This window comes from Phoca vitulina, unplaced genomic scaffold, assembly GCF_004348235.1.
Source record: "Phoca vitulina isolate PV1807 unplaced genomic scaffold, GSC_HSeal_1.0 scaffold7, whole genome shotgun sequence".
Classification (NCBI taxonomy): domain Eukaryota; kingdom Metazoa; phylum Chordata; class Mammalia; order Carnivora; family Phocidae; genus Phoca; species Phoca vitulina.
In genome coordinates, this window is record NW_022589710.1 from 13,396,286 (window position 1) to 13,410,458 (window position 14,173).

General features: G+C 37.5%; 1 protein-coding gene across 5 annotated transcripts in view; it reads left to right on the forward strand.

Annotated features, from left to right (window-relative positions):
* Positions 1-14,173, forward strand: part of MIPOL1 (mirror-image polydactyly 1) — a 317,013-nt gene that overhangs the window by 240,424 nt on the left and 62,416 nt on the right. The window lies entirely within an intron of this gene.

Consider the following 14,173-nt stretch of genomic DNA (forward strand, 5'->3'; position numbering starts at 1 on the left):
CTGTACAACGGGTTTTGAACAAGTCTGGTGTAGTGTGTAGTAAAATGAAAGGGGCCGGGTTGTTTAATGCTTTGAGTTGGCATTTTACCAAAGAGAGAAGTTTGGTGGTGGTTTGTTTTTCCCTGTTACATTTAAGTGACACAGTACTGATGAAAATGAGCATTTTTTAATCTTAATTCTCATTTGGTCTTTTTCTAAGCAAGATACTCAATGAAATGAAATCCAAATGCTTTTACACCTACACACTATATTGCTGAGCAAATTATGTATGGAAGGAAAGGCAAGATAAAGTTGCTTTTAAGAGTCCTTTAACATATCAGTGGGATAACTAGCAAAACACCTTTACTGCCATTAAATATTTACCAAGACTTGGCTTTGGGCTGGGGGGACAGTTGAATGCAACAAATTTGACTCTCTGCAATGCCATTGATTAGTTATCAGAAGGACATAGTTAATAAGTAACTTTAGGTATTACAGAGCACTCTACATTCTTGTCCAATCTTTTCTCTGAAGATGACCTAAAAAAAGTCAGTTACAACCAGCATTCGCCCCAACAATGATTACACAAGCACAACTAGGAAAGAAAGAAAGGCTAGGCAAATGGGTTGAGCGGTACTTAGGCAATCTTTCCTAGTGACTGTTGTCATTGCTCCTGGACTTTAGAACGGAATGTGTTTACATTTAATTAGAAAGGACACACAGTTTACAGCACGGTAGCTATCAATATCGGATCAGAATTGATTTCCGCTTTCTCCCCAGGGATTGCTTCCTTCCTACTAATTAAAAAAAGGCATATAAGCAAAATGACTCACATAAATTTTAAAGCAAAGTAAACAATATTCCCTGGAGACCAAAACAAAAGTAAATGACATTCATCCTAATTATTAGCTACATTTTTTAAAAAGAATTCTGATGCCTATATATGTGATATAAGGCATGTTTTAGTGTTATCAGACTGCTGATAAACCAGGTATTCCCTTTTGAAGAAAGCTGAATGAAAGCTTCACTGAGTACTTGAGCTCTTAAAGAGACAGCCTTACTTTTTATCTTTATAATCCCTAAAACATGTAGATAAAGCGGTCTGATAGAAGCTTGCGCTGCTTTTGTTCAAGTTTTCCATTTTCACATATGGCACAGAGAAACTGCTAAAACAAATGACAAAATAAATAACAAATTGATTTCCTTTCCAGTAAAGCATATAGAAGCTCATGTATAATTTGCTAAAATTGAGGAATCATCCTGGTACGTGTGACTAAATTTCCCTAGAATTAACCGTAGCCAAAATCATCAATAAAATTATGATAAAAGATTATTTCTCATAACTCTGTTACTATAAAGAGAACTGCTTTACATTTCACAAACTAACATTTATTGTTGATGACACTAAATTGTGGTAAAATGACTTTAACATCAAGAGAAATAAAAGAAAATACGGGAGACGGAGTGGTTACTCCAAGAGAATGGTGTCACGGCCCTCCTTCTTCCTTATCTACAGATCTGCCATGCAACACCACGTTCAAATGGAAGGCCGGCAAGATGTAAGGAAGTACAGAATGTTCAGACTAGAAGCAGGCCTTAAGAAACATTAATTAATTTATTCACATATTTATTAAGCACTTATTCTGGGCACTAAAGATAAAATGGTGAGCAAAACCTCAGTAAGATCAGACATTTTGTCTGGTTTGGTGAGTGGTGTATCCCCAAGCATTTACTGTGTGCTTGACTCTATACGGATATAGTTGCTCAATAAATACTTATTGAATGAGTAACTCCTTTCAAGGATTATTTCCCTATAAGCAAGTGTTCGCTCAGCCACCAGGGGGCCTCCAGTAGCACTTGTTCCTAGATTCCAGGAAAACTGCTGAAATCCACAATGATGCTATGCTAATGAGAGTCCATTTAAAATCCCCCTTCAGAATAGAATAACTCATCGAAGTTATTTTTCCTTGCCTTTCTTTCCTTCATTTCCTTTTTAAATCTTAGGCTTTTTATTACTCTTAGTGTTACAAAGCACTCAAACTGCAAGCCACATTGGTTAACTACAGACCAGTACTAGATATCCCTAGCTTATATGCATGGGCATATACCGATCACAAAGGTTCTAGTCAACCATTACAACAGAAGAAAGAAGAGCCACATGAAGCAGGACTAAGGAACCAGTAATGAATCAACTCCACAAATATTTATTAAAGCCTTTTCTAGGCACTAGAGATCAAATGGTGAAACAAGAGCAATTGCTTAACATGTATCCAGTTGAGAGGTCAGAGTACTGTGGGAGCAGTGAGAGGACCACCTAATCTAGACAAGTCCGATTTCTTGGAGAAACTCACTCCAAGCTGAGATCTAAAGGATGAATGGGAGCTAGTTAAGTAAAAGAGGATAGGGTCAGTGTTCTAGGGGATGTGAAAGTTATTCATCCTGGCTACAGTAGAGAGGGAAATGTGTGAATAAAGAGAGATGAGCTGGAAAGAGCCATGAAGAGCTTTGTGGATGATATTTAAGGAATTTGAACTTTATGCTACAAGCAGTGAGGAGTCATTGAAGAGATTTAATCCAGTTAGTGATACAGTCGTATTTGTGCTTTAGAAAACTCACTCATGGCAAGGAACAAGTGAAAAGTCTATTGTAGTAATCCACTTAAGAAAACAGTAGCAGGTACTCTTAATTAAGATAATGATAATGGGGCTAGAAAGAAGTAGAAAGATGCAAGGGAGATTTTAAGTTTAAACCAAAAAGACTGATTAGATCCTATGGTGAGAGAGATAGATATCAAGGATGATGTGTAGGATTTGAGCTTGAACACTGATAGTGGTACCCATTGAGGGAGGAAGAGAAAGGGCTGATTTGGAGAGGGCATAACATGAGATTATGAGTTCAGTTTTAGACACACCTAGTTGTAGATATTTGTAGGATGGTCAAGTCAGGGTGTTTATACTAGATGCTTATGTAGATCTAGTGCTCAAGATAGAAATCTAAGCTATAAAGGAACTATGTAGACGATTATGTGAAGCTATAGGAGTGGGTTGAAATCAAGTAGAGTGGGTCGACGGGAAGAGAAGACACCCAACAGTTAAGTGTTGGGTAGAGGAAAAGAAGCCCTCAAAGGAGATTGAGAAGCATCAAAAAATACTTTTGTTGAAGCAGAACGCCAGAACTGTATTTTCATGGCAAGCATTTCCAGAAAGAATTGGCTTCAGATAAGTCAAATAAGATAAAGGTTGAAAAGTACCTTTTACATTTAACAAGATTGTTGAAGCAGTTGTAGACAAAGATTGCGAGCCTTGAATAGAAGTTGAGAAGGTGCAGACAGTAAGCACAGATAATTTAATTCTAAATGAGATGATTCCTAACTAGGTCCAAGAGAAGTCCCATCTTTTAGACCAGACTGAGTATCTTTAGAACTAAGTGAGCTAGAATCTCTTAGTAGAGGGGGCACCTGGGTGGCTCAGTTGGTTAAGCACCCGACTCTTGATTTTGACTGAGGTCATGATCTCAGGGTCTGAGATCGAGCCCTGCTGTCAGGCTCCCCGCTCAGCAGGGAGTTTGCTTAAGATTCTCTCCCTCTCCCTCTGCCCCTCCCCCTGCTCACACTCAGTCTTGCTCTCTCTCTTAGTAGAAAATAAAACAAAACATCTTCATAAGTAGTATATCCAGCCCAAGTAAATAAAAGGTGAGTTTTAAAACTTCATTGTATATCCTAGATTTGAGTCTTAGTATAGTTCCGTGTTTTCTTGAAATTCCAGAGCTGGCTCACTCGGACAAGGAGCAAGATGAGTCTTACCTGTTAGAGGCTATTTGTCCTATCAGGTAAGAGAGACACACAAAACACCCCTTAGCCAGAGCAGTTTTTTAAAAAGGCAGATCTTCTTGCCCTCTCTTTAAAATCCTTCAGTAACTTCTCCTTTTTTTCTCAGGACAAAGACCAAAAAGGCCCAATGTGATCTGGTCTTGGAACATTAACGCTGGCAGAACTGGGCTTCCAGTTCTGGCTCCTGAGCCATCCTTTCTCTTCTAAGGCCTTTGTGTGTGTTCTTCCCTGCCCCTGAAGTTCTTACTCTGCCCTTCTCATTAATACCTACTCTTCTCTAATTTTCAACTCGAATGTCACATCCCTTCCTTTACAGTATTTATAAGAATTTGACAAGTGTGTTTAGTCCCCACTGTAGTTCTAGCAAAGTGCCCAGCACCCAGTAGTCATTCATTTATGTGAGGAAGGGAAGCAGTACCTGGGGCGTCCCAGTGCGCCCCCTGCCCCCCATCAGTAAAACAAAGCACATTGCTTCCCAGAACCCTGCATTCAGCACTTCAGCTAACCAAATAGCTCTTCAGCCCCAGCTCTGTGTCAAGCAGTGTGCATTTGCAATAATCTTGTGAAGTGAGTTTATTTAGACCTATATCTGAGATGTCAACATCAGTCCATCTCCTAAGCTGTATTATATAATGTGAAATAAAACTATATGCTTACTAGGCCCTGGTTAACTTTTTAAAAGAGGGTTAATTAGGATTGTTAATAAAATTGAAAAATATTTATCCTATGTAAGAATGGTTGGTTATTTGCTGTTTTGACATTTTTAGTATAATCATTTATTTGTACAGATGGTATGGGACATAATTTTCAATAGTTGAGCAAACTTCTCAGCCATTTACTAAGAAACTGGCTAGTCAGAGTGTGTGCTGAGGTCCTCAAAAATCTTTTTCTCCAGAACTGATCCTTATGTAGATAATACTCTTCCTTTTTGACTGTTCTTAGATGGAATACCCCATCTCAGTAGAATTAGGATGACAAGTAATATCTGGCATTTAACTAGGCCTCAGCATTGCAAGATCACTTATCTCTAGAGATAATTGAATCCATCCTTCAACATTGTGCAGAGATTTCTTCTATGCCATTTTTAACAGGTGTTATCTAGCAGCTACATAAATATAATGATACCTGATCACAGGTAAGGTTTACCCTACCTGATAAGCCCTCCTGTGGAGGTGCTTTAATTTATCACTTATAAATTATTATAGACATAGCCAAATTCAGGTATGATTAGGTCTGATATGGGCACTATACCATTGCTGGATATGCTTGCCCTTGTTTCTTTGTATCTCATGTCACTTTTGATTCCTACTGAACCAATCTTAGCCTGTCTTCATTCCTATTGTGTGTGTGTTGGTTGTGGGGGGAGGAGGGTAATTAATAGACTTTTATTTATTAGGACAGTTTAGATTTACAATAAAATTGAGCAAATAGTAGAGGTCCCATATACCTCCTTACACACACAGATTCCCCAGTATTAATGTCTTGTATTGGTGTGGCACATTTGTTACAATTAATGACACTTTATCAATGCATTGTTATTACCTAAAGTTATATAGTTTACATTAAGTTTCACTTTTTGTGTTGTAAGGTTCTGTGGGTTTTGAAAAAGGCAAAATGTCATGTATTTACTGTAACAATATCACACAGAATAGTTTCACAACACTTATAAAAACCCAAGTGCTTTGTCTTTTCACCCCTGTCCACCTCCCTCTGGACCCTTAGCAACTACCGATCTTTTTACTGTCTCTGTAGTTTTTGCCTTTTCTATAATGCCATATAGTTGGAATCATACAGCATATAGCCTCCCAGATTGGCTTCTTTCAGACTGGTTTCTCTCACCACATTATATACATTTAAGGTTCCTCCGTATATTTTTTCAAATTTTATTATGTTAATCACCATACATTACATCATTAGTTTTTGATGTAGTGTTCCATGATTCATTGTTTGAGTATAACACCCAGTGCTCCATTCAGTACGTGCCCTGTTTAATACCCATCACCAGGCTAACCCATCCCCCCACCCCCCTCCCCTCTAGAACCCTCAGTTTGTTTCTTAGTGTCCATCGTCTCATGGTTATTTTTATGGCTTAATAGCTCATTTTTTTATCAGTAAATAACATTCCATTGTATGGATGTACCAGTTTATTTATATATTCATCTATTGAAAAATGTCTTGGTTGCTTCCAGTTTGGGAAATTATGTATAAATCTGTATACATTCATGTGCAGATTTTTGTGTACACATGGGTTTTCATTGCTATTGGGTAAATACTTAGGATCATATGGTTAAGATTATGTTTAGCTCTGTAAGAAACTGCCAAATTGTCTTTCAAAGTGGTTGTATCGTTTTGCATTTCCACCAGCAATAAATGAGAGTTTCTGCTACTCTGTATACATATCAGAATTTGGTATTACTTTTTTTGGATTTAACCATTCCAATGTGGGTATAGTTGTATCTCATTGTTTTAATTTGCAAATCCCTGATGTTATATGATGTTGAGCATCTTTTTATATGTTTATTTACCATCTGTATTTCTTCTTTGGTGAGATAGCTATTTGGAACTTTTGTCCATTTTTTTAACTGAGTGGTCTGTTTTTTTTTTATTGTTGAGTTTTAAGAGTTCTTTGTGTATTTTACATACTTGTCCTTTATCAGATAACATGTTTGCAAAGATTTTCTCTCAGTCTGTGGATTATCTTTTCATTCTCTTAACAGCGTGTCTTGCATTACACAAGTTTTTAACTCTTTTAATAAGGTCTAACATTACTTTTTTCATGGATCGTGTTTTTTTAAATTTATTATTATTATTTTTTTAAGATTTTATTTATTTGTCAGAGAGAGAGAACACAAGCAGCCGGAGTAGCAGGCAGAGGGAGAAGCAGGCTCCCCGCTGAGCGGGGAGCCCAGTGCGGGACTCGATCCCAGGACCAGAGCTGAAAGCAGACCGACTGAGCCACCCAGGCATCCCCATGGTTCATGTTTTTGGTGTTATATCTAAAAACTCATTACCAAATCCAAGGTCAACTCAATTTTCTTCTATGTTATCTTCTAGAAGTTACATAGTTTTGTGTTTTACTCTTAAGCCTGTGATCCATTTTTAGTTATTTTCTGTGAAAGGTGTAAATTCTCTGTCTAGATTCACTTTTTTCTCAGATGGACATCCAGTTCCACTGCCATTTGTTGGGGGGAAAAAAAAAAGCTGTCCCTTTTTCATTGAATTGCCTTTTGCTCCTTTGTGAAAGATCAGTTGACTTTATTTGTGTGGATCTATTTCAGGGTTCTTTGTTCTCTTCTATTGATCTATTCATCTGTTCTTTTACCAATATAATGCAGTCTTAATTGCTGTAACTTTATAGTAAGTCTTGCAGTTGAGTAGAGTCAGTCCTCTGACTTTGTTCTCCTATATTGACTTGACTGTTCTGGATTTTTTGTCTCTCCATATAAACTTTAGCATCAGTTTGTCAATATCTACAAAATAATTTGCTAGGATTTTGATTGGAATTTCATTGAATCTATAGATCAAGTTGGCAAGAATTAACATCTTAACAATATTGAGTCTTTTTATCCATGCACATGGAATATTTCTCCATTTATTTAGGTTGTCTTTGGTTTCTTTCATCAGACTTTTCCTCATATAGATCCTGTACATATTTTGTTAGATTTATACCTAAAATCTGGGGGGAGGGATGGTATTGTGTTTTAATTTTAAACTGAAATTGTTCACTGCTGCTATATGTAGGAAAGCAATTGCCTTTATATTAACCTGTAACTCTACACCCTCTCTCTTTAGTTCCAATAGTTTCGTGTTTTTTTTTGTTTTGTTTTTGTTAAGTCTTTGAGATTTTTTTACATAGATAATCATGTCATCTCTAAATAAATACAGTCTTATTTCTTACTTCCTGATCTATATACCTTTTATTTCCTTTTCTTGTCTTAAGAATTGTTACCTTAACAATTTTTGATGTGATTAAGTTAAGGAACTTGAAAGGGGAAGCTTTCCTGGATTATCAAGATGGTCCTAAATACAGTCACATGTCTGTTTATCAGAGAGTGGCAGAGGGAGTTTTGAGAGAGACACATAGAGGAGATAACCTTGTGAAGAGATTGGAGTGATACAGCCATAAGCAAAGGAATATTCACAGCCGCCAGAAGCTGGAACAGGCAAGGGAAGAAATTTCCCTAGAGGCTCCGGAGAGAGTGTGGTCCTGCTGACACCTCAATTTCAAACTTCTCGTCTCCAGAACATGGGAATAAATTTGTTTTTTTAAGCCACCAATTCATGGTGATTTGTTATGGCAGCCCTGGGAAACTAATACATTGATGTTCTCAAGGAATCAGCTTTTGATTTGGATGATTTTCTCTCTTGATTTCCTGTTTTCAATTTCATTCATTTCTGCTCTAAACTGTATTTTTTTCTTCTGCTTGCTTTAAGTTTACATTACTCTTTGTCTAATTTCCTAAGGTAGAAGCTTGTGTTATTGATTTTAGATTCTTCTTCTTTTCTGATATATGTTTTCAATCCTATCAGTTTTCCTCTTAAGCACTATTTTTGCTGTGTCCCACAAACTTTGATAAGTTATATTTCCACTTTCATTTAGTTCAAAATATTTTTCACAATCTCTGGAGATTTCATCTTTGACTCATGTATTTAGAGGTGTGTTGTTGAATCTCCAGATACTTTGGGATTTTCCAGCTATCAATTAATTTGCTAAGGCTCCTTCAAGCAAATAATAGTTGACTTCCCTTGCTTATTTTTGAGGAAATCAGCTTATGCTCTGGTATAGTAGGCCTTAATCCTGAATGACATACAGTTATAGGGAAATGCATTCAGTACAGTTAAGAATGTGGTTGAGAAGATTTAATTTGTAAATCAGTGAAGTGATTCCACTGACTTGCTACCTCTATTGTCTCAGTTGGTTTCATTTGATAAAATAACTTATTAAAGTTATTTCAGAGATAAATAATTTCTTTATTATAAACTAAGTTAATTCTGAACTTAAATTTTCAAGAATTTTACTTGATGTATGATCAACATATTTATTGATATTTATTGAAACACTCTTGGATGCTACATTTTATGATACAAACTGGTGGCCACTAAATATTTGTTGAATTCATTGACTAGAAAAGAAATGTAACAATCATTCCACTAACTCTAAAGATCTATTAAAAAACATTTAATTAAGTGACATCACTAAGATGGTGGCATAGATCATTTCTTACCTAACTCTTCTTTACAAGAAGAAAGGCTAATATCTATTCAAGAATAAGACACCACCAGAAGAATCTTACAACACAGGGATGAGGCTGAAGCACCCCCTTGCACCTCAGAGACCAAGAAGACAGACTGCATTAGAAGATTAGGAGAAGTGGCTACATATTGACTGCATTGCCCCTTCCCCAGATTAGCACAGCACCATGCAGAGAGGTCTCCCCTGAACCACCAATTCCTCCAGTGGGAAAAGAAAACCTGGGAAGACAACAAGTCTCCCTCAGCATTGTGGGTCACTTTATAGGAGCCCCTACTCTGATCTCACACCACAGGGATTACAGGGGAGACTTGGGGCACAGCCACTGGGAATCTGAGTGACAGAAACGGGAGGAAGGGTTTGTAACAGCCAGCACACGAATGTTGGCAGACTGAGTTCCTATCCACAGTGCCCAAATAGTAATCCCAACCAGTGGCTTGGCTCAGCTACAGAACCAAGCCAGGGGCACACCCTGACCAGAGAACTCAGTGGGGTGCAGATCTGCCTGATTCAGATCCTCAAATGAGGACTTATGCCAACCCTAGAGTCGGATTGCCCACCCAAGCAGAATTCTGCGTCACAGCCCCACCCACTGTAGAGGATGCCTTCCAGCCCCACTTCTGGCCAGAAGGGCTGGCAACAACTTCTGGAAGCTGTGTAGCCCAACAGCACTTGAGCTGAGAAGCAAATGGACAGGGCTGATCACCCAAACCAAAGGCAGGGAGATTAATCCATAGCCAAACTGAGAGTAGCCTGGAGCAGCCCCTACCCCTCCTGCCCAAGCAAGGAGGCTGAGACATAGTGCTACTGACTATGGAGTGTCTTCCAGCCCCATCTGACCAGAAGGGCTGGCAAAACACCTGAAAGTAGTGCAGCCCAGCAGCACTCAAGCCAAGAGAAGAGCAGACAGAACCAATAGTGCAGAGAGAAGCCAGTGGCCCTCCCTCTGCTCCTTCCTCTCCCCCCTCTCTCCCCCCCTCTCTAATAAATAAATAAAATAATAATAAAAATAAAAATTTTGGCCCAAATCTATGCTAGCTACAAGAAACTCACAACAAATAAAATCATTAAAATAAGAGAACAGAAGATAAACCATGAAACACAAATCAAAGGCAAGCAAGAATGGCTATACTAGTATCTTATATGTAGACTTTAAAGCTAAAACATTTATCAGAGAGGGGCATTGAATTATAAAAAAAGAGTCTACCAAAAAGACATAGCAATCTTAAATGTGTTTATACCAAACAAGAGAACTAAAAATACATGAAGCAAAAACTGATGGAACTGAAAAGAGAAATTGACAAATCCACAATTACAATTTGGAGGTGTCAACGCTTTCCTCTCATGAAACAGGAAAAAATCCAGGGATACAGAAGAATTCAACATGACCATCAACTACCAGGATCTAATCAACAGTTTTAGACATTCCACACAACAGCAGGATACATATTTTTTTGTAAATACCCACAAAACATACACCAAGATAGATCATATTCTAAGTCATAAAATAAACCTTAGTTGACTACAAAGAACTGAAATCATACAGTGCATGCTCTTTGACCACAGTAGAATCAGAACAAATATTAGTAACAAAAAGATAACAGGCAAATCTCTGAACACTTCAAAACTAAATAACCCATTTCTAAATAATCACTGAATCAAAGAAGAATTCTCAAGGGAAATTTTTTGAAATACATGGAAGTGAATGAAAATAAAAATACAACACACCAAAATTTGTGGGACACAGCTAAAGCAGGGCTGAGAGGAAATTTATAGCACTAAATGCATTAAGGAAAATTGGAAATATATCAGATCAACAATTTAAGCCCCTACCTCAAGAATCTAGAAAGAGAACAGAAAAATAAATGCAAAACAAGCAGAAGGAAAAAATGATAAAGATAACAGAAAGAAGCATATAAGAGCAGAGAAAAGACACTTTACCAATATCAGGAATGAAACAGAGGATAGCACTATAGATTTTACAGATATAAAAATAGGATTACTATCAACAACTCTGCACACATAAAAATGGCACAACTTAGAAGTAATGGACCATTTCCTAAAACAAACAAACAAACAAACAAACAAAAACCCACAAATGAATCCCCAGGAAATTATGCTGAATGAAAAATGACAGTCCCGGGGCACCTGGGTGGCTCAGTCCTTAAGTGTCTGCCTTCGGCTCAGGTCACGATCCCAGAGTCCTGGGATCAAGCCCCACATTGGGCTCCCTGCTCAGTGGGAAGCCTGCTTCTCCCTCTGCCACTCTCCCTGCTTGTGTTCCCTCTCTCACTGTGTCTCTCTCTGTCAAATGAATAAGTAAAATCTTTAAAAAAAAGAAAGAAAGAAAAAAGTCACAAAAGCAGCCTTTCCATTTATAAAACATTCTTGAGGGGCGCCTGGGTGGCTCAGTCAGTTAAGTGGCTGCCTTCAGCTCAGGTCGTGGTCCCAGGGTCCTGGGATCGAGCCCCGTGTCAGGCTCCTTCTTCAGCGGGGAGCCTGCTTCTCCCCTCACTTTGCCTGCCACTCTGCCTACTGTGTTCTCTATCTCTGTCAAATAAATAAATAAAATATTTTTAAAAAACATTCTTGAAACATTATAGAAATGGGAAACAGATTAGTGGTTAGGGCTTAAGGAGGGGAAGGAGTGGTGGGGAAACATGAGGGATCCTTGTAGTGATGTAACTGTTTTTTATCTTGACTATATCAATGTCACTATCTTGGTGGTGCTTTTATACTATAATTTTATAAAATGTTACCATTGTGGGAAAGTAGGTAAAGGACACCAGGGATTTGTCTGTGGTATTTCTTGCCAACTGCATGTGACATCTACAATGATCTCAAAACAAAAAGTTTATTTTTAAAATATCCCCCAAAATGTAATGGAATGAAGTGTGGGTAAAGGTAAACTATGGAGCATGTGGGACTGTACATTAAGATAAAGAGAAAAGGAAAGGAAAGAAAATTGATGTGATCCTTTTACAATACTGGAGGCCACTCGTTCAAATACAGCATTTAAACAACAATGTTCAATAAATAACTTTTTGTATGCCTCGTGTAGAAAAGCCACTGAGTTAGGCCCTAGAAGGAAACAAAGAAGAATAAAATATGGTTCCTTCTTTCAATAGTATTAGAATCTAGTAGGAAAGAAAACAAGTATACAATAACTACAAAGGATAGTAGAAAGTGAGGAATATAATATAAGGGATATGGAAAGGGTATGGTAGCGTAGAGCAAGAAGTGTCCCCTTGGGTAGGGAAGGTATGGAGTGTGACTTCATGACAGTTGTTGGAGTTTGTCTGAATCTTGAAACGTGATCGGGGGTGTGGATGGAAAGAAAAAGAGCACTCCAAGTGAAGGCAACAACGTGAGCAGTACTGCAAAGTGAAAAGTGTGACAGCATTTTCAAAGAACAATTTATAGTTCCATTTGGCTAGAATAAAAAATTTTGATAGAGTGGGTAGGATGAAGTCTGAAAAGAAAAGTAGAATCGAATTTTGGAGCACCTTGAATGTCAGACTAAAACTTGGGACATCAACCTAGAATTCTGTATCCCATGAAGTTATCCTTCAAAAGTAAAGGAGAAATAAAGACTTTCTCAGATAAACAAAAACTGAGGGAATTTGTCACCAGTACACCTGTCTTGCCGGAAATGTTAAAAGAAGTTCTTCAGAGAGAAGGCAGATCACAGGTCAGAAATTCAGATCAAAGTAATTGATGCAGTAAACCAGGAAGTAAATACAGACACTATCCTCTCAGAAAATGTACGCTTAGGACAAGGTAGCACATACTTCTGCCTTTCATACTTGCTTTGTCTTTATTTATTTTAATTCAGTAAAACAAGCCAAACCTGCCTCTTTTTTTTTTTTTTTTTCAGAATGATTTAAGAATGTTATCAGTAAATGATAAAGGTTAGGAAAACTAGTTTACTTCTCCCAATTCATGAAAAACCTGTAGAAACAGGCAGTTGTTTTTCATTAAAGTATTTATAAAATGTCTGAGTATTGTATAAGATATCATACAAAGTTAATTAGAGATAAATTATTTCTTTTAAGAATTACACATGGACAAATGCCCATTCTTTACCAGATATTGTGCTAAATATTTTCACATAGTTAGATCACCTCATTTTGTTCTCACATGAACTCCGTGAGATTTTTCTCGTTGTTCTTGAGTTGATGAAATTAGTACTCAGAGGGTTAAAGTATCTTCCTAAGGTCATACAGAGTGAATGACAGGACTGAAATTTGAATCTACTTCTTCAAAGTCCAAAGCCAAAATCTTTGCATGTACACCAAGTTTGGCATTTTTGACACATTAGACTGTCCTCTGCAATGGAGGTTGCTTAGCAGCATATCTGGCCTCTACTCACTAAATGCTAGTAGTACTCCCCTCCTCGAGTTATGACAACCAGAAATGTCTCCAGATGTTGCAAATATCCCCTGAGGGACAAGATTACTCCTAGGTAATAACTGTTGGTTTATACTGTGGTACCTCACCTCTAAATTTTTAATTTGAACATATTTATCCAATTAAAGCAACATATATAAAACACTTGATTGAGCAATATTGTAAATAAATGAAGCATGAGCAGAAGAATAAGTGCATACTGTAGGATGATGAGTAAAGTGACTCATGAAGGACTTAAGTTAATACCTGATCATGGAGACAAAAGAGGAAGCCAGGAAAAGTAGCTTCAACACTTGGTATAAATGGAAAAGTACTAGTTGCAAGAATAAGCTGAATCCATGTATGACATAACAATTGAGAGAAAGAGAGTTCAGCAAGCAGGAAAGCAGATAAGCTGAGGAGAACATAAATATCTGCAAGCAAAACATAAAAGTGGGTCATAAGCTTGATAATTCCAAGAAAGTTTAAGCTGAGGTAGTTCAGAGAGTCAGGGACTAGGAAAATAGGATCATGGACTTGAGGGAATTGATACCAAGACAGAAACCACTCCAGAAAGGAAATCTGTTACATGCTGCTTACTAGTACAGTGCCCATCAAAGGGTATTTTCTACCCCAGCCTGCGGTTGGACTCTACGTGGTGAGCAGCATAAGAGGCAATGTACCGTCTCATTTGATATGGATTTAGAATTATAATATGAAAGATT